Source organism: Bombus bifarius, unplaced genomic scaffold (genome assembly GCF_011952205.1).
Source record: "Bombus bifarius isolate JDL3187 unplaced genomic scaffold, Bbif_JDL3187 scf7180000008519, whole genome shotgun sequence".
In the NCBI taxonomy this organism is placed as follows: Eukaryota; Metazoa; Arthropoda; class Insecta; order Hymenoptera; family Apidae; genus Bombus; species Bombus bifarius.
The window spans coordinates 167,035-190,117 of NW_022884703.1; positions in this window are offsets into that span (position 1 = coordinate 167,035).

Consider the following 23,083-nt stretch of genomic DNA (forward strand, 5'->3'; position numbering starts at 1 on the left):
AAATGTTGATTTCTTTTTTCCAATAAATACCTATTCACTTTCTGTCTGATCGTGACATGTGAACGTATTGCAAATGAAATTGCAAATGAAGTCAGTCTAAAGAGCATTGAAAGTTTAACATCTTTTTTCAAGAAAGTAGTTTAGTTACGACATACGGTTCTTCCGACGAGCTTAGTCGTCATTGTAATAAAAAGAGTTTATTCTTAAATTTCAGGGTCAAGGACAACTTTGTTGTCTTCTCTTAGCCGATTTCCAGTAATCCGAAGATAAACAGGATTATTGTAACGTACGTAGAATTCCTTTACACCCTATACAATCGAGTCTGCACTTTTATTATAGTTAATCGTTATTTACAAATATTAAATCTATGACAAGATAAACGATTTTATTCAAGGTTTCAGAGAAAGATAAATGACGTTACCATCTTAAAGTCCCGTTTTCACTAAGACGATGTCGAGCAAATGTTTGTCGCTGTTTCATGTTTCTTGAAGAAGTCGACGCATGTTACTTTGGTATGAGCGAAGTGTTTCTAAAAGGTGCTGTTTGTCGGAAATGTTTTGGAACATGCAACAAGAGGCGACAGATAACAGAAAGTCGTTCGTTGTTGCTTCAGTAGAGACGGAGCCTTAGAAAAAGTGAATTCTGAATGGAAATTCGGTAACAGTTAATTATTGAAAGATGGTGAGACGATATTATTTTTTCTGGTCAAAAATAGAGATATGTTCGCAGCCCAGTTAATTTTTTGTCGAAACAGGTAATATCTGATTGAATTTAACTGAAAACTTTATCGTACTACACATACATAAAATCGTGTCGAGAATTTGTTTTATTCTTATATGGTCGAATGGACAGAATTCGTAGTTCCTTCATTTTCAAGTTGAAATTTCAAATGGAGTGACGCATGTTAACGAAATATCCTGGCAGAGACAAACACGACGTACAGGCATTAACAGTTTTTTACGCGCGTTTTTACACAAGCCGCCTTCAAAGTCGGCACGGTACAACGCTGAAATTACTGGCGACGCGAACATAGAGAAGGGGAATACGTCGGGTTTTGAAATATGACAAACGCACGTGTGTTGTCCATGGGTAAATTTTGTTTATATTCCGAGTTGTACGAGTGTTGCTTGCTGTGTCTGTACAACGCGCTTCTTTGATGAGGAGAGACGAGCCGTACAAGAGCCGTGGTCGTGAACTTCACACAAACGCACAACTGCGGCCAGACCGGGGGAAACGGACTGAGAGATCGGCGCATAAACCGTACTGCCAACGTATTCAAGAACATGCCGTCTGATACGTATACTAAGCAAACTAGCTCCATGCACGTTGCTCGTAAAAAGACGCACACACTGTGACACGTTTAAATCGAATCTCCGTCAAACAACCCATAAGCATGTATACATACACAGATCGAAGGAAACTGGTGATAGGTAGCATGTAATACCACTGACACGTACTTAGGTATGTACCTATGTATGTCTGTACGAGTCTCATGCGCGCACATCACATGCGTTTGAAGGTATCGCAACGAAAAGGAAGAAGGGGGTGAATTTTACCCCATTGCGAATCCAGAGAATTGCGCCTGCCAAGGCGTAAAACACGAGTGCCTCGTGAGATCCCGTGTAATTTGTATTTGTCGTTGGGATGTGCGTAAAATCGGATTCGTGTAGCAGACATAACGTTGCCGGCGACGTAGAACGCGTTTTCATCCTGATGTACGACACCTGGCGTATGACAGCCGTGATTTATCAGCTACCGAACAGTTCGCCGAAGCCACGGAAAATGGAGATGAGTTCTGTGTGATATGTTTTTCTACAAAACAGTGAACATACTTTCCTGTTTTTTCGCGCTGCTTCTTGAAAGACGAAATAAAGTATTTTTACTGTCGTGTCATGCAGAATGTAACGCGATTACACGAATAAAAAGAATTGGTCGAATCACTCGTACGCGTTTATAACTCGTGTGTTATTACTTAAATATAAGTTATGCAACATAGAGAAGAGGAGAAAGTCATTTATCGATATTGTGAAGTATCGCGAAATCGAAAGATTTGTAATCAAGAGATATGTACAGTGTATAACTTTCGAATATCACAACAAAATCAGATTTACAGATAAAGAATTTCGTTTAATTATTATTGAGTTATGTAAAACTCAAGCGTAGTCAAAAGATAAGTTTGTTTCCTCTCATTGCTTCAGTCTTTAGATAGCCAGTAACGATTAGAAGAGTTTGGAAAATGATTTATTTTCAATGTGTTAATATGGTTTATGTCTCCTTTCGTAAAATACGGTAATAGGAGTTATTTTAATTTAAACACATATAATATTTTTATAGATTCGAAAAAATACAACTGATGAAAGTTCCATAAAGTTTTATAAAGGAATCCATAATATAAAGAATATTAAGCAGGCAGTCTTTTAGTGAATACAGCTATATTAAAGATTTGGAGATTACGCCTATTCCTTAAATAGCGAGCTTATTTTTTTATTTTTATCTGATACGATTGACTTTTTATTAACCTCAGAATATTTAACGACCTAAGGATTATTATTTTATGTTTTTTTTTATGCGAAGTGACTTTGATTTATAGTTAGTCAAAGTTCAAAATTCTGACTATAAGTATATTATCAGTGGTTGAAATATTTAAATATCAGTGATTGATTTGTGAATAAAGCACAAGACATGTGATGTAATATTTCTTCGAATTATGGGAATCACTTTGGCCGCTTATATATATACCTAACTTTAAATCAGTCATGCTTTAGTGTATGTGTAGATGTAATTATTTGAAAATTTATTATAAGTTGTATATAGCAAATTAACTTACACTGACTAATTTGCAATAATTCAATGTAGACGCAAAATTCCACTCTCTCCGACCGAAACAAAAAATTGTTTATGACTTTGAAGCTATTAATTTTTCGATCCATGTTTATTAGGACTTCCTTTAATCATTTTGCAAAGATTGTGTTATTTACCCTAGATGTTTCACATAATATTAAGGTTAATAAAGAGTTAGATTAGTAATCCGAACTTGATGATATGTTATAATCCACTTGACGTATTCTATATAGATTATTTCCCTTTTTTATATTCTGATTGTTTTAATTTTGGTTTTAAACATTCTTTATTCGAAACTTTATAGTTTCACGAATACTTTTCTATTTTTGATCACAGATGTTCAGTAAAATTTATTAGTCAGCGTTCTGTGAAGATGTTGTTAAAACATGTAAAATATTACACGGTATCTTTAATTGTAATTTAATATTATATATAAGACACAACTACATATATAAAATAGATTTAGGTATACGTTCAAAATATTCAAAATATTCAAAATTGATAATCGTATGCATTAAACTATCTTAAATTCTCAGAAGCGATAATATCGAAAAGATATGCATTTTTCATATTGCTTCGTAAATTACATCAATACGAATCTACATATGTAGTATAATGCCATTTATTCGTTCCCATCCCCCGTGAAATGTACGGCATATTTATGTTATTATACTAACAATTATGATATTCGTAACTGATTCACGCAGAAGAATTAACTTCGATCAATGTGTGACACATCTTTGTGTTTTCATTTCCCGTGAAGATTATCATCCATAGACAGGTTGATTACACGTGTATCGGAAATTGATAGTTCTGAAACATCCTGTTTCTCTTTCGCTGGACTTTTATCGCAAGCAAAATCGGAAGGTTTACAATTATAAGTCAACGTAGAATCGGTAGTCACGAATCAGGACGTCCATTTGTCTCTAACCGGCTGACTAACGGAACGCGTGTATATCGTCGCCTAACACGCTACCTACCACGTTGACAACGAACGCTGTTTGCCGGCTTGAATGAGACGCGCGACGCGCGATACTTATCTCCGGACCCTCGTCCGCTCCGCACCTTCCTATCTTTCATCACAAGAGGACAATAATTTAGACCGAGCGTTTTCGCTTTTTATCTCATGACCGAGTCAACTGATATCCGTTTGCCCTCGATCCTTAGCATTCGCTACGTAAACAGCCAATAATATCATTTCTTTTCTTGCTTTCCTTTCTTCTTAGATTTTGTCCGATTCTGCTATTCGCGGTAATAGCGATTTTTGCATTCCATGAATTCTTGTACGTATTACTTTCTATCCAAAACATCTGATTTTCCGCTCAGCTCATTCTTATAAACGATTTTTCTACAAATGCCAATAATTTAAAAAAGAGGATATGCCACAGCTTTTTTGCAAGTAAAAAGTTAGTCAACGAATAAGGATTATGCAATGGTATTAGAAGGAAATTTGTTGACAATTACATTGTAACGTAAGTACTAAATCCAGTAATAAATATTGGCATACTTGTTGCGTGGTGCGTGAAATTTGTTAAAAACAACAAAGCGGGACGACAGACATTGAAAACGAATAACGCGTAATTACGACGAAAGATCGATACCTACGGAGGTACTTGTTAAAAACTCTTAAATCGTAAACATTGGCGGCGACGGTAAATATGGCCGCTATTCGCGTTTCGCGAAACTGAGGTGAGCAAAAGAGCAGGAGATGTATAAGTAGACGATATGATGGAAAAGGAAAACAGAAACGGATAACGAAAGAGAAAGAGAGGAGGATGAGAAGGAGAAAGCAGTCGCAGCTCCGAGTGACAGGCGGACGTAGTGAGAATGACACACTCGTTTCCATTTGAGCAATTTCAGTGCGACATGAGACTGAGACGCCGCAGCGACCGCGGTTGTCTTGCCGTCAAGGGGAAGAAAGCCGACGAAACGCCAGGAACAAAAGAGATGAGACAGGGTCTGTGGGGTGCGCAAGCTGTCACCTGCATTGTGTTGTTGCTTTCCTTCTCTCCTTTCCTCCTTGTTGCGATCTCTTCTCCTGCCTCCCCATTTCTCGTTTCCTTCCTCTCTCTCTTTTCCTCATTGTCAAGCTCCCTATTGGTTGCTCATCCTTTTCTCGACTTGGTTTCACCACGATCTTTCTCCGGTATACCATATACGTACTTCTCTTTCTTGGTCTTCCTAGGCTCGTTTCTGTCCTCTGTTCGCGACTCTGTCGTATTCTGTCGGCGACTGGTTGCTCCGCAGGGGTACAATAGCCACTGGCGGTTTCCCTGTGTCCTTGTGTCACCGCGCAGCATGCCTAATCACCCTTGGGCAGCCGTCTGTTATTGAGATGTTTAATTAACTCTATTGTGATCCTCTTTCGGATTGCAATCGTACCGTACTCTCGATTATTATCAACGGTGCACCGACGCCAGAGGCGTCTTATCCACCAGAAATCATGGCCTCTTTGTGTCTTTGATCTCGCGAAAATCAGTACGGTCTACCTCTGCGACTCCGATTGCGTTTATTCAATTAATACCATTGCCTGTATGTTTTCGCTTGCTTTAAATGTTCTTCCTCTGATGTCCTATTCCTCGTCACTTGAAATATCTACGTACAATATGAGCGTCTATCCAAGGATAAAAAATAGTTGTTTCTACATGAAGTTTCTGCAATTTTCATGAAAAGAGTCATTGACAAAAAGTTAGATTTGGAATTTTTGGAAGGGCCAGCGATCGCTGGATGTTATAGAAATTTTTCAAAAAAATTAGATGATTAGAAAATATCAATTTTTAAATGTTAAAACGTTCTGCTTAGACCATTATAAATGGATTAAATTTCAGTGGTTTACGGTAACCGGTAACCAATATCGACGAGTGAATTTTTTTTTTTGGTTACCAATAACCATCATCGATAACGGAATATTTTTCTGTTACCGATAATCATTATCGATAATGGAACTTTTTCTTTGTTACCGATAACCATTATCAATGATAAAATTATTTCTTGTTACTTTCGACCATTGCCAATCTTTGTAAACAATATTTAAATATAATAAAACGAAAATTAGGTATTTCCTCTGGGAAGTCAAAAGTCAAAATTCGAGAATACAGAACTTGGTCTTCGCAACGAATACAACACGATGTAAGCAAACAAAATTTGGCTTTGAATTTCCAGGACGCACTTTTGTTTACAAATGCCGCCCACCAATCCAAAGATGTAGAACCCCGCTGTGGTGGCCTTTGCACTTACTTTGTATACACTCTGTACATATACAATGGTAAGTGGCTGTCCCACCTAACTCTGTTACCCTTAACTACTCTCTTATTTGTCACGATACGAAAAAATGTTTAGAGATAAAGTCATTGTATTTTAGAAGGGAAGTTAACCTATGAGAGCGAATGTCATTTCAAGCTCGTATCTTCTGAGGTTTTAATAGTGGGAATGTCTTTTTAACGGGGTGATGTGTTTTCTTGTTTGCTATTAAAAAGGTGAAGGTATTCTGAAATGATCTGAGCCGAAAATTTCGCAAGTAAATGACTGAAGTGGAAGCTCACGGAAGATGAATTGCAGAAACAAAATAAATACGTTAATCGCATTGTTTATCGATTGAATGTGTGAAACGACGTTCCGACAACGGCATCAGGTATACAAATGCGTATTTCCAACGCCTGTGCAAGCATATGTTCGAATACAATAAAGAGAGCTTGACATGCATTAGCTTCGCGCCTAAATAAGTTTTCATATTGAGTTTGAAGGGCAACACTTTGAGCATATATTAAAATAATAAATAATGCGATCATTTTCTATGAGCTCTCATTTCAATCATTTACTTGTGAAATTTGCGGTTCAGATCATTTCAAGCTCATGGTATGGTACATGGCTCTATGCGTTCTGAGCATACCTTCTTAAATGATAAACAAAAAAATAGTGTGGCGGATGAAAAGAGAGTTGTGCGTTTCGCCCTGGGACTACCGGTGGACTCGTCAGTAAGGCTATGCCCGGTAATTCCTGCCTTAAACGTAGAGGGAGTCTCGCTAGGTGCGGTATTTGTATCAATCGCTCGTATATTCGACCGCTAGCGAGTTAGACAGACTCGTTGTCGTCGTAGCCCTCTAGTGTTGACGGTTGGTGCCAGCGGATCGCCCGGGAGGTGTTGCGCCGCGTTGATGCCTCGACCTGTCGGCCTCCTGTTGATACCGATCCGCCACAATAGGTTATTCCGTTTAAAACAATCGTTACTATTATTAAAATCTCAGAAGATACAACATTGAGATGGCACTCAAATTGAAATAGAATAACTTTGTCTTGAAACATCTTCTTGTATCATGACAAATAAGAGAGTAATTAAGTGTAACAGAATTATACGAGACGCCCTATATAAAAGTAAATAAAATAACAATAAAGATTGTAAGTATTACGTTTTGAGGACACCATAGATGGAAATTGCGATATTGTATCATCTTATTTTCCAACTTACTTTCATTATTATTGTTATTTAAATGTATTTTATCAACTCGGTACGGTTTTTACCGTTACTTAAGCCGTTCAATCGTATTTTTAAAGTTCGGTAGAAGTTAAAAAAAAAAAAAAAAGACGGAGAATCGCAATAGCGTGACATAGTAGTGACTTCGATGTAGTGGTTGTATTTGTAGGGATGGATTATTGCTTTTTGTATTGGTATATAATGAAAATAAAAACAAGTAAGATTAAAGGTAATTTCACGCGAAAAGCTTTCCACGATTCCTGCCGAAATACTGTCGGTGCGCGTAGACTACGATGTTATAAATTTTGAAAACGAGCTGTCAAGCTAACCTATTCGGCCCCAATCCAACAACGAACAACAAGCTGCTGGTTCGTGTATTTTAAGAGTCGATGCTGGTAGACGTATTATGTCGTGGATTTCGAATGCACGGCTACATTTCGTGCGGGTACATTGAAGATCGTGGATACTGGTTCCATAACAGCGTGTGCCGTTTAGATACGGACGTCATTTTGTATTCGAGTCTGGAATGCACTTTGGGTTTCGGTCATATTTATTTTCGTATCTGCTTCATCTTTATTCGCGTGTTTAACTGTGTTAAATGTTTCGCGATACGACCCGTAGATTGTGACACTCTGTGTCAAACTTTGAAATGGAAAATTACAAAAGCTGGCAACGAAATATTTTGCTGTATTTTATTAAATCGCCGACTATCGCTCGCGATAAAAATGCTGCTTTACATTGTTCTATCAATGAAACTGTTCAACGACGTTGAAACGAGATTTCGATATTTCTGTCAGCTTTGCAACAACATTCTCTTGTTTACAGCCGTCAGGCTGCTTGTTGCATTTCACACGAGATAATAGCTTTTGCTGCTTATAGTTTAAAGAAATTTTGGTAAAATGTACACATTTGTGTACACAAAAGAACTGCCTGTACACTTTGTCTACAAAATACAAGATGTAAAATTGGAAGATCGTTTCATCCGGAAATTTATCTTTCGCTAAAATGTATTATACGATAAAACTCGAACTAATTTCTACACGCGACATACGGTACAATTATATTCTAGAACACAAAATTAGATTAGATTGATTTAACGTTTCTGATAATTTCTATCAATTTTTTTCTATAGTTTCAATCGTATAAGGCTAAAATATATTTGATAATAAATTACAATCGATGCGAATATTGGCTTTACTTCGTTCTTTAGATTATCTGAAAGATATTCGTAAAATGAAAACAATACAAAGCGAACATATTTTTTTTTATATTGTTTAATGAAATGACGTAAACAGGAAAAAAATTGTTACGTCACTTGAAGCAGATGTCTGATTGAGTTTAACGCTGTATTCTAGAAAAATATGAGCAAAACTATCAACCACGTGCACGGAAGGATTGACACTAGCATGAAAAAGAAAATGCCACGTATATTTACGTACACTCGGCGGCTTATCAAGATCACAGAGAAGATTGATCGTTTCTCAAAGGTAAATTCGAGTCGATACGCTTGATCATTTATAACCTGTACGATGCCGATTGAATTGGTAAATCGTTTGGTTTAAACATTTTCACGTGCCTGAATATGTAATTACAACATGACAGCGATATTAATTGCATCAACGTCATTGAGTTATATACAGATGCATCGAAACTAAGGTCGAATAGAACGGTATACTCTGTTGTAAGTTTTTACTTTCAAGCGTTAGATGCTGGTCAATCGCGACTCGCAATATCTGTCGATGTCACGGTTGACAAATGCGGCCGAGTATCCAGGATAATATACGATGCAAGCAACAATACGTTTCAGTGGAATTATGCAATGATATTTCTATCTAATCGATGAATCATCTAGTACTTTTAGGTGGCGAATGTCATTTTCATGCGTCACCAGCTGCCAACACAATAATTAAATAGGGAATTGTTAACATTGTTGACATTCATAATGTACTCTACGTACATAGCATCACTATCAGCATTTTATTGCCACGTACTTGAAACGAATGCGATGTTATTACCATTTGACATACATCTACCTTATGCAAATTGAATGCCAAGAAAACGTTAATTATCGTAATGTGAAGCGTTCAGCGATGGATGCACGTTGAAAGGTATCTGCTTACGTGAATTTTCCTTATCCTTGTAATTTGTTAAATACGCGTAATTAGAACTTCCATATATTTGTTAATTACATTTTTTAATATCTTTCTAGAATATTCTTTACATACTCACGTGTACATATATTGTGCGTATATGTATTGTACATAATATATCGATGCAAGTATAGGTAATAGAATATTTTACTTAATAAAGATCATGGCCGATAAGACGTCATTCCAATTATCTTTAATGACTAGTTGCAGCCGCTTTAGAACATTATTTAATCAAATTCGATAAATATCATTTTCCAGCCGGATGTAATGAAATTAAATGCTTTTTTCAAATTCATATATATCGTAACCTTTGGCTTCATCATTGAGTTAATGTACATGTAGATAAAAATTGTGTATGCAACTTCGTAATTGCAAGTAATTACAGTAACAATTTTTTATAAAAGATCCTTTAGAACTTTGTAGATACTTATACGCTTTAAACGTACATACGCGTTAAATAATACCATGTCGGCAATTAGTCTTACGTCTTTATTTATTTAATAGGTATCTACGTATAACCTATTTTCCAGAAACTAGTTTTTCACTTTACATCGTTAAAATTTCGGATTACTGAAATGCAATGTTAATAAACAGTAAAAATATCTGTAAATAACTCTGTAACTCTGTTCCATAAATTAACATATATATACATATTAATTTATACAGAACATAATATATTATATAATATATACGTGGCAATATATAATATAATCTACATATATAACACAATATGTATATTATATATATTACAAAGAACGTTTTATAATAAATTGTAATGCCTACATTACATAAAGATAAAGAGAAATCAAATAAAATATCTTGCAAAATGCTTTTCGATGATAGTTTACGATACAATCTTTGATATCTGTTGTTGACACCTGATTAATCGATATAAATCCTGATTTATCCAAGCTACCTAAGTATATAGCTCTCCGAGTTGATTATCTGATCTCGTGAGGAATTTTCACTCTTAGCTTCGCGTTACATATACCTATTAGACGTGAAAATTTTAATAACGTTATCATAAAACGAAATTTCGTTGTTCGCTGTAACTACTGTTACATCATTGCTATGTTAAATAAAATAGCATATATTAAAAAAACATCTAAATTGTTGGAAATTCGTAATGGTTTTTGGTTGTTATCCGTTCGTCTATGCCGCGGTTGTTCTTTAACTTTGATCCCTTTCGGTAATACTGCTCTCGGTAATGCTCATATATTGCTATACGGAGGGAACGTATCTGTCGGTATTTTGCGATCGTTAAGCCTGTAACGTATACGTTACGTGTATAGCCCTCTGCGTATATACGAAGCATCGCACTGCCTCGTAAAAAGTTAAACGTATTACACGTTCGCGCTGCGGCTCTGGCCACGTTGACATTTTGTGTATAAGCACGCAATATAATTAGCGGCCATAACCATAAATAAGATAATTTGCATGTATTTTGTATAATAAAGCTATTTTACGCCGTGGCACGAATCTCGTGCTTTATGACCAGGGTATAAAAGAAAAAGAAAAGGAAAAAAGAAACGAATATTGCCTCGAAATACGCAACTACTCGACGCGAAATCGAGAACGCAGCAAACGCGTTTCCATCGCCGCGGCCAACTACGAGTCTCCGGAATTTATAAATCCTAATTACTGACGGAGCAACGTTCGCTCTTCCGCTTTGGCTTCGTCACTCGTAACACGAACAGAATACACGACTCGAAGACGGCAACGCACAAGTTTCTTTGTTAGGAATATAAAAGGTATACACATTCAATAGTTTCAATAGAACTACGCTATCTTTTAAACCGTCTTTTCGAGGTTCTCCAACGAACGATCGCTCTTTTATTACCGTTGTTACTCTTCGAGCACTTGGATGTCTGTCTTAAATGCTACAGATACCGACGTTCGTTTCTTCTAGAAATGTGTAACATTCGTGGAAACCCTGTTAATTGTATTTATCGCGAGACGGTCGAAGCGTACGGGTAACCAACTTTCGTACCCTATCTTGGAAAAACTTAAGATGTCATCCATACAAATGGCCCCATTTCGAGAATCTTAGCGGTATCCAAGTCCTAACACAGCAATTGTAGTGGTTGCCTGGCTACGTGAGAATAACTGTAATGCACCGTACTAGCGAGGATACATAAATTTCAGTTGAATGGTGAAACTAGTAAGAAGCGTTGCTACGTCACTGCAGTCAGCAAAGCTAAGCAGTCAGCCAGTCAGGCTGGCTTCGGTGTACGGCTACGAACAGTTCCTCGTCTAGCATACAAATGAAGAATATAAACATGTCGTCATTATCTACCGGATTTATAATAAGGATACACCAAAGCTTGACGCGCAGGTGGTTTGCCAGTGGTTCCCAGTTTTTAATCTTTAACCTGCACGTGTTATTTACCCTTGTCCTCGATGTCGGCGCCTATGCGATTGTTCGAATCATTGGAATATATTTGAAACGGGTTCGAAGGAATGCATCAGATCGATAGAATCCTGTCACGGATCGATGATAATCATTGTAAAAAGGAGTATTGTTAAAAATTGTCTACTCGTATATATTTTCATTAACGAGATTTAGCTGTAAGATTTTATACTATTGTTAGATTTTATTTCGATATAGTCGTTAAATTGTAAGATTTCTTAGAAACAAGGAAACATAGGTTATGAACAGTTATGAACTTACTAAAATAAATTTTAAATACAAATGGAGACATTTATCGAGAAAACAGGTTTGCAAGTAATTTTCTGATCGTTCTTATCCTTCATTTATTTTCTACATTGATATACACGTTTGTCTGTGATGTATATACGTTTGCCTTCAAATAGATCACTTGTGATTTTCAAAATCATACTCGGGTTTCATTTTATAAATTTGTTAGTACCCTACGATATTCTTTGTTGTAACATGTCTAGTTTTTCTAAAATTATATATAGTTATATATGATCGTGCTTTTATTAAAAATACGAAAACAATTTATATCCATTATTCTTAGAGCCCGATGCAAGCGAGCGACTTTTGTCCGCGCGATATCACTGCGATCACGTGTCTGTCTTCGTTGTTCTTAACTGGGAAAACAAAGAGTGACATACGATCGCAGCGATATCGCACGGACAAAAATCGCTCGTCTGCAGTTAGGGTGAAAGTCTTTGCAAGCAGTTCGTTTTTTCAGTCATCTTTTAAACTGAAGCATATTTTAAATAATTTTGTATATGTATATGTTTCCTTTCCATCGTTAAAATATCATGCGCTAATATTATATTCTAATTGTGCCTGCGTTACTAAAAGTTAAGTAAATCATAATTTCAAATTGCATCATGAGCTTTTACATATTTTTGTACTATCTTATTAGTTTAGAGGATTCGTTGCAAGAAGTAAAATTTTAACCTGTCTCTATCTTAATTTTAATAATTACTACCTCACTCTATTAAATTTGACCTTCAATTTAAACTAAAGTTGACTTCTAAGCGTTATTTAAATTGCTACCTAGTTTAACTTCTATAAATATTTTAATGTCTGAATCGTTATAATATTTTAGTAGACGATGTATCGCATATAGTTGTAATTTATGATTAAAGGAAAATACAGGGACAAATGATAGAGTATTGTATAAATATAACGACATGTAGTTATTTCCTTGCAATGCTTTTATCTTGAGAAACTGAATGTATTTCGATAAATAAAATACAAAAATGTTATTCATACACACAAGCATAGCTAACTATACAGGGTGGTTGGTAACTGGTGGTACAAGCGGAAAAGGGGTGATTCTAGGCGAAAAAAGAAGTCGAAAATATAGAATAAAGATTTTTTTTTTAATTTTTCCATCGAGACAACGATCTACAGTGAGATCCGTTCTAACGAGACGCGATAAAGTGCACGCGTACCGAGCGAAAATTCAAAGTCGATTTTCTCGAAAACAAAACCTCAAACGAAAAATTCTTATTCTATATTTTCGACTTCTTTTTTCGCGTAGAATCACCCCCTTTCCGCTTGTATCGCCAGTTACCAACCACCCTGTATATCGAGTTCTACAAAAATTGAGCTTCATGAAAAAGTTCTATTCCATTTAAAATTTATTTTAACAAATATGATTGTTTTCTGTCCAGTCGTATCATTCATCTTGCTGTATCTTGTATATTTGTAATACACTGTCGTTGTAATTTGGTTAATAGTTTTAACAATTTAATATAATTATTATGATTATTTATGTAATTAACTATGTAGTCTTAAAATTGGCTTTAAAAGAATAATATAAAAATACTGTTATCCGTCACTTATATTCAATTTTCAGGTAATTTAAGGTATTCGTATATAATAGGTGTATGTGTTTTATTACGTGTACATACCTACATTGCCACTGATAAGTATATGAACACATTGTTCAATTTATATTAACGAAACATGAATGTCAGTAAAATATATGAATTAATAGCAAAGTAACAATAAAAGCACTATTTATTACCTTCTTGTGAAATCAACTGTTATACTGAATGAACCACGAAACATGGTTAGCCTGTTGTTAGATTATTCTGTTGTTAGCGTGCCGATTGAAAATTTTGTTTATCTGAAAATTTGCCCTAACATTGTTTAAGCAGAACTTTAAGATGATTCTAGTACATTTTTTGTCGACTCTTTCTTTTCGGAGTTTACAAAGTTATCTTCAGCTTTTCATAGATCAACCTATATCCTTTTTACATTTATCTTCTAACAGATTTTGAGACGAAGTCGATAATTGTCGTTGTATTCTTATATTCTCCTGACAATTGAACAGAAAAGACACTAAAATAATAGCCTAGTTGAAAGAATTTTGTAGGATCTTTCCAACAAGAAGTATCGCCATTTGAATATCGTTTTAGATAAGGTAAGCCATATTTCACGTGAACCATTAATCGTCTATTTTAAAACTTATCAGTGATATATTAAAATTAAATATACAACTTGTGTTAACATGTTTTAACAATAACAATTATTATTGCTAGAATTACTCACGATGGTCGTTCTATCAATTTAAAGGAAAACATTCTATATTTTATCTATGTGTTGGTAACCAAACGAACTGAAAGTAATAAACTGTACTGAATGATAAAACTGCATGGTAATGTTTGTTATTTACAGACGACAATTCTTCTATTGCATATTAATTTTTAAAAGTAAATAATAGCAAAGCAATAATATCTCATATGTCAGCTCTAATAAGGCATAAGGTCGCCTTCAGTCTGTTTGTGCTTTGTAACTAAGTTACCTTGTAGTAAAAAAATGCTAGTGTTCATATACCATAACATATGAGCGATAGTATAACCTGCACTATACTATAGAAATATATTACGTTTTGTAAATGATGTACTTCTTATTTTGCATAAATACGTATTAACGAATATTACATGGTAGCAAGGACAATTAGAACAGGGCTTAAAACGTTTATAAAAGAAAAGGTAACATTTATGAAATTTAGATTTACATTGCATAAATTCAACTGAAAGTTAAAAAAATGAACGAGCGAACACATAGTGGAAAAAAATACTCGTAGTTTGTAAGGTCTTATTAAAGTGAATGACGTGAGAAACATGTAAGTCTGCGCGAAATGATGGTAGAATTTCGATAAACATCAACAAGGAAACAGCGGAAACATTGAAGATATCACGAAGATTTATTTTCTGTTATTGCTGCTAGAGTAATTAAGAAGATTGGAGGATAAATAAAATACTGAAACATCAGAAATATTGTAACATTAAATAAATATTAATACGAACATTTATCAGAGAAAACGTGCGATATACATAAATAATGAACTGTTTGCAAAAGAAGCAAATGCGTGAATTAATTATGAAAGTGGAAATTCAGTTCAACTTTCTTCTTTAAATTGGCTCTGATATCTTATTCAGAAAAAAATACATACGTATGTTCGTTAATGCTTCAAAATCAAGAAATCTTTTTCTCTATCATCTTCTTTAATAATCTTGACAGTAATACATAGCTCGTACATGTATTATGGATCACGATTATATGCCGTCAAACAGATTCATTGTTTCTTACATGAAGCTTAATTATGATTAAAGACGCTTGTTGCGATTGAACTTATTCAAAAACAAAATATGTATACGTGTAGAAATAACAGCCATAATAAATCTTATCTGAATCGGCGGATAATATTTATGTATAATACCTATCGCTTAATTCGCAAAGAAGCTTAGTCGACTGGAAAGGCAGATGCTTTAAAAAGAATAGTACGGCATGTAATCGTAATCTGAATCATCGAAGCGTTGGGTTGTTGCGTGTGACACACGCGGTAAAGCAGCAATTAGCCGGACGACGTCTCCATCAGCACTCAAGCCGATACCCGTTGCTTCATTAGGAGATAATGAAGCGTTTGAGTTAATAATTTCCTGTAAAGATCCGTAATTACCTCGTGATACCTTTTGAACGAGAGAGGTGCCTGTAACGATCCGAATGTTAATTGGGCTCACAATAAATATAATAAATGCGCAGGCGTCGTTAGCGTCGCGTCATTGAAAGCCAAGCTGTACCGTCGAGTCATTTCTTTCCAGCGAGGATTAAAACCGTCATGTGCCAAAACGTTGAGCCTCGAGCAAGTTGACGTTCCTCGTCATCGTGGTATTTGAAGGAATTTTGTAAAATTTTACATATTAAAATATAATTATATTTAAGATCTATATATAAATATCTTTAGAAATACGTTTACACCCACGCAACAGGTTTATGCAACACGAATCACGAAATCGCTAACTATGTACTTTCTGCGTGTAAACATATGACGTGAATCATATTCACTGTCAGTTGGTCATAACGTTCTAAGACATAATGTAGTCAATGTTACGAGCGCATGTGTAGCAATGAAAGTTACATCGAAACGTTGAACATTGGCGAATATGCAATTTAAATGTTTGATTTATTTGAAAACCACCACTGTCATGAAGACGTCGAGTGTATTTCATACGCGATTATTCGTACAAAACAATTATTTTCTCAACGACAGTTAATACCATGCTGGCTGTTGCGATAACAAAATATGTCAAATGCATTACATCTTGAAATTTTCTATTTGAGGAAAAGGAATACGATCGATGAAGATCATATTTTACTATTATTAATTTAAAACATAATCATATAAACGTAAATGATCAAACTGGTGAAAAGTGGCCATATGTACAAGGTATATGTAACAAAGTATATATTATAATAAGAAAAAATAAAAATTCAATAAAGAAACTGAGAAAAGACTTAAAAATTGTTACTACACTCCACTTTAATCATTTCGAACGTTTGCTTTGCAAACGAAATTTGTAGGACATTACGTATCCTAATCGCTTAAGTGTTTATTGAAACTTCCCTCTTCATCTTTGCATTTTATATTTATCACTGAAATTATTGTTCACGTGTTTTAATACATCGAACATGGTGTTGATCAATTTTAAAAAAATAACACTTTGTAACAAGAAACTCGAAGTAAACAAATTAATTAAATGAACTGACACTGTTTTGCAACATTCGTAATTATATCGTAATTATCGGGGTAGCGATTATACAAACATTTTAAGATAAAAACACTTAACAGTAGAGTAACGCTGAGGTGTAAAACTAAATGGTTAAAGTACAATTACTTTTCATAGAAATCCTAAACGTAGACATGGCTGTTAAATAAATATAGCGGAAACCTTGGTAATTTTGATCGAACGAAATGAGAAAAAAGATGAAAAAGCTAGGCCGAGGCGAAGCATCCCATAGCTGACCGAGCTACGTGTTTGCGAGAGCATTATGAAAAAAAGAAATAGAAGGGGGAAGAAAAATAAGAGTGAGCGCGGGAGCTTCCCTTCGCAGATTTTTCGTGACAAGATAAGCCACGTCCTGTTTACTCTGGACTGCTGTGGCGTACGAAGATGCTCGTTAAGCCTTTTAGTGGCAGCGTATCGCGCGAGCACCCACAAAGTCGTATATCACACGGGGGTACCTCAGTTTGTACTGGTACCTAACTCGCCGCACGGAAACCCCTGCGAAGAAGACAACGATTCTACATTAAGTACTCCTAGCTCTATCACATTCTCAAACTTTTACCAACGATAGTCATCGAAACCACTAGCCGTTCACTTTCTTATCTCGATCCCTCGAGCAACAACATTTTTCATCTTTCATTAACAACCGACTAAAGTAAAACTCCAATAACATCGTTAAAATGCTATCTTAATTGCGCGAAGAATTTAACGCAATTTAACGATTTTTAAGAAAATAAAATATTTTGATCTTTATTTTATTAGGATATCTATTTTTTTTACACAATTTACAGGTAATTAACGTAAGAAATACGTTTCGATTCGTTGGTAAATTTTATGTAAAATTTATTTTATTAACCAGACTCGCCATTCGAATTTTGACGTAAAGATATGGCTTTGAATTTTTATCCGCGTACAATGGTGTCGCAGCGATGGAAATCGTTCGATATAACATTTAAATTATAGTTAAATTTGTTAATTTACCGAACTTCTGCAACGTTATGCCAAATAATACAATTCGAGGCAAAGTCACGCTTCTTCCGAAACTCCGAACGTTTCAAGCAGATCAAACGGCACGTAGAAAAAGCATGTCACAAGAATCTAAGGAAATTGAAAATTATTATTTGCAAGCGAAACAAAAGTACGGCTATCGGATGAATTAAGATCAGTTACAAGAGACGATGCATCCAGTACAAAAATTAGCAGAAGCAAGTGATTGAAAAGCTGAAATGTTAGTATTCGTGAAGATATCACGCAGAAAGCGTGATTGGACAAACGAGCAAGATAGGGAAAACCGAACGCGTTTTAACCGCGCAAAGACAACTAAGCCTAGATAAATGAGCGCAGCGCGCTAAAGCGGATTGCTTGTAGGTCCATTACGGGCTAAGATTTCACGATTACAACGCATTGTTGGTTGTCGTTAATATAAACAAAGAAGTATGCGACATTGGTCTCAGATTTGAGTGAAAATGGAGAAAAGTCAGTGAAGAGAGGGAGCAAAAGAAAGAGAAAGAAAGAGAGGGAGAGAGGAAGAGGGAGACAGGAGAGCGAAGAGGAAAGAATAAGAGAGTCGGAGAACAAGCAAGTATACTCTTCGAACCGTAAGATCCAGGATCCGATATACCCAGGTGAGGTGAGGTACGAAGCAATAACTGGTCATGTCGCCCAGTAATTCAGTAGCCAATTAGTTAGACGGCGGCGGGAGAGTCGGCGAAGATGTCTATCTGGTCTCGTACGAGGCGGCTGCGCCAGCGAGCTGTTGCAGCTTCCTGCACCATTGCACCTACACGACGATGCCGCGTACTTACACACATACTTGTACGAGCGGAGAAGCGCAACACGGGCAGAAGGAACACCATGGAGCATTGGTGAGGGGTCTTCGCGAAAGACAAGCGTGTACCTCCTGGAAACCGATTCAGCGGTGATTTCTGTTCTCCTCCAACTAAGCCCGATCCCGAAGATATATTGGCCGTAGTGAAACGCAAAATCTTTCGGGTCGTTGCACGAACTGTAGACGAGTTGAAAACTTTTCGATGAAGCCGCGCAGTTCGTTTCTTCCATAGTTCATTTCCACCATGTTACATAAATATGTAATAATCATTTATAATCGGTGAAAATTCGTATTATTAGCTTTCCTCTTTAGGAAATTCAACCGATTCTTTTAAATAAAAGCATATATGTACAATAGTAGCTAATTCAAAAGTTTTATCATTGCTAAAAGATATATCTAATGGCATTGTTTCATAGGGAAAAAAACGCTTCCTTTCCTTAACGCGAGCAATTTGCTTTTCTTTATTGACGATAATTTTCAACAAACTATCTTTCGTACCTATAACGTTGTTTACAAACTAAACGTTTGAAAAGCGTTGGAAAATTATTTGTCTTTGTCAGACGAAAGTGACGTGACAAATAATTCTTGGTCACCGTGTACAATATCGCGGTACACGAAGCATGGTAACAATGAAAATTGTTAAAAGTCTGTTTAATGTTTATATTTGTTAAAAATTTAATGTTTCGCTTTGCGTTGAGAAACTATTAATTAAACGCGATCAGTCTTTCAAAAATAGTTGAGCACCGGTACGCTTAAGTAAGCTATTGCCGACGAGTATTTGTTGATCGAGAAACGATTCGTTAATTCGCCGAAAGTCCGGTTGGTCGATTATTCGTGAAGCAATTGACAGCATTTTATCAAAAGTGGCGAAATAAATCAATGAAAGATTTTCGAAATGGCCGCTCGGTTTGCCAAAGACGATGAAATCGATCTTTCCACGCGGCGGGTACCATTTAATGTTTCAGCGAAAGATACCGCAACGTCAAGTTACGAGGAATCGGCGATAAGTCTTCGAGTCGATACGGGGCACTGGTCTTTCCGAATTTAAGAAAGTGGATTTCAATTAGCTCGAAGACTTTGGAGGCGGCCGGCAGCCGATAAAATAACGAGGAGCCAAGCCCTTACACGAACACGTCCGAGAGAGGTAAACCCACACTTTCTTGGCTCGGGTGAATTATGCTCTCTCTGGACCGTAACTTACCCACACGGAGTTAATGCGTGCTTGTGCAATCTTGCCTGCCACGGTCCAGCCTACCTGGGCTAATGAGTAGGTGTTTGTTGGACATTCTGACACGTTTTACGACTCACCAGATTACTTCCCTCCTTCCCGTGGCCGATAGATAGAGCCGCCGGCTGTTGCGAGTGTGCCGCCAACAAAGATTGGAATAGGACACTTGATTTACTACGAACAAGCCGTACGATTTCATTCGAGGATACGCCCGGTATCGCCAGCTCGTTACTCTTTCGATCTTGTCAAGCCGAATCGGCTCGTCGATCTGCCGAAGGATTAAAAATTACGATTGATGCTGATTTAGTACCCCGATGCCTTCTGCATCGCGATTCACGAAAATCCCTATCGTATATATTTCCTATCGACAATACCGTCGCATTGATCTTTCTTTACGCATGCTCCGACGCGACTATCCCCGGAATGATGCATCTTATTTATCCGTTCGAATTTATATATATATATATATATATGTATGTATGTATATTTACCGGAATATGTTGAACATCGACCAACGAAATGTTACAAATAAGATTCTATCAATCTTTTTCGATCTTCCATGCACCTACCTACGAAATCTTTTCATCGTAACTACACATACTTGTAATCGCGACTACATAGTTGTAAAAGTATGTAATCGCAAATATTCCTACCACAATCGTACGCGTACATTTGTTCAGCTCTATGATCGCAATTAGACGATTTTCGTCTAGGTCGTTTACGCGTATCGTGATTCAGTTTGTTCAGTTCGTACGAAGGAACATAGCCGGAAATAAAGTCGGATAACTCGGTTGTACTTGAGTCAGGCAAAGAACGGGACATCGTACTGTCCGAGTGCCGACAAAAAGCTCACGTTGCCGTCCAGCCAGGTTATCTGATTTTTGGAACTCATCTAAATAATTCTAAATAGCCGAGCGCATCGTTCTTTTAGTATTTTCTTGTTATCAAGATGCTCGCTACGATTCCTCGAAGGAAGGTCGGCGCGTTAACGTCGGATGCGCTATTTCGGTTCGCGCCGCATCCGCTCGTAAAAGTCGCCCAAGGCGTGGGCATCCATCCTAATTAACAACCATGGAACCAGGTACGGGACCATCTGATACCACGCCGAGAGTATAATCCGCTCGTTACCAACACGAAACCCACACGAACAAGCACTCTTTACCGCAGTAAACCGTCTCTTCGGCTTCTCTTGCTGTTCGAATGCGATAGGCTTGGCGCCTTAGGCGGAGCCAGCAGCGAACGCGAATAGGCTCGCTGGAAACAAGATTTAGAATTCCGGAAATATGCCCTCTTTAACTCCTATCGATCATATCATCGGCCGTGCAGAATTTTCTTTTAAAAAACAAAAATTCCAACTCTATTCCCTTTGTAACTTATTTTGGATTTGTCGGCGAAATAAAATTTTCTACTTGGAAAATATTTCTTATATAGAAAGTCTTAGTACTCTCTGATTATAAGTACGTATCAACGTAAATTAAAATTGTAGAGTTTCTGTCTTGAACTTTCAAATTCTAAACTACGATGTACGTATGTATATTTGTCTTTCGGAAATAACAAATTTCGGTATTTGTACAGAGTCATGTGCAATAAACGGAAATTTGAGCCGGTTAGATCAAGGATTACAAATTATGCATAAGTAGATAAACTAATAAATATGAGGTAAGTACCTACCATATTTTTTCATCACCAAGCCGGGATATATAAAAAAAGGACAGAACAAAAACTGTGCGATAGAGAGTATTTTTATTACAGTAATTAAAAATATAGCAACCATGTATTTGGGAGTCAAGTCATTTTTTTCTGTAGACACAACTTTCGTGTGAAATCTGTCATTGTTCTTAATTTGTTCATAGAATTCTGTATACTTCGCAGCTGTATTTGTTTTGTAAAATGATATAGCACCGAGATTGCTTTCTAGCATATACGATTGCGATCATATGTTATACTATTTATCACTGAACATAGTCTTTCAATTGAAGCTAATGTAGTAGGTAAACAATAAAGCCAATAATTTTCTGCAAATTGTGCAAGTAAAATATTTTGCCGGAGAAATCTTTAAATAATTCAACTCCCTTTTCTTCGTTCGTGGCATTTCTCATTTTCTCATTGTCACTCGTAAAATTTCTTAGTAAGCACTATTTCCTTAAAAAGACTGTCAGAGTTTATTATCAAATTACTATATTTGGAATTTCCACAAAGTTTTCAACTACAGCCAAATTTATTTTGCTACATGTCAATATTTGTGATTCAATTTTGACAGAATTATCTTCCCAAAGTCTTAGAATAAAATTCACAAACTTATTGATCTTATACCACCTTTCCCCATTTTTAATATCGTGTCGTTAAATAAACGTAGCTAATCAAACACAGATTGTAAATGAAGTTTCCCGGAAGAATCCTCAAAGATATTTTTGATAAAAAATGGGAGCTTTTCTTGGGAAGCAAAATAACTTTCTAATCCATCAATTATTCTTGGAATTTCAAAACATTTTTATATTCAACGTCCATAAAATCGCAAAGTTATGTAACACGTACTACATAAATATAAATGACTTGTAAACTTTTATGAAAAAACTTTTATATATGGTAATTAAATATAAATTATATGTTAATAAATACATTCACAGTATTTTCAATGTAGTTATGTACGATATACGTATAACTGAATCCTGTTCTAACTGTATTTCGTCCACGTACGCAATTCCTTTGATCGAAAAAATACGTTCTTGGCAACTTTATAAATACTTTTACTTAATAATTCCAATGTCTTTTCTGCGACGGATGTAAAGTCGAACCATTTTTACTTTTTTCTTCCTCCGTAAAAAATAGTGCCCTAGTACGAAAGTATTTTTATACCCGCTTTTGTTGGAAGCATTCATTGTAGGTAATGTACACGAAATTAAATTTATTCAATTCTTCTTGAAGTTTTCCTTTTCTATCGCAATAATGTTTACTACACGTAATTGTTTCGCATTCTGTTCTCGCCAACGCGTTTTTAGGCTGAGAAAAAAGTTAATATTACCTCACAACTATAATCTGACGTAGACGTAAATTATAAATTGCCGTAA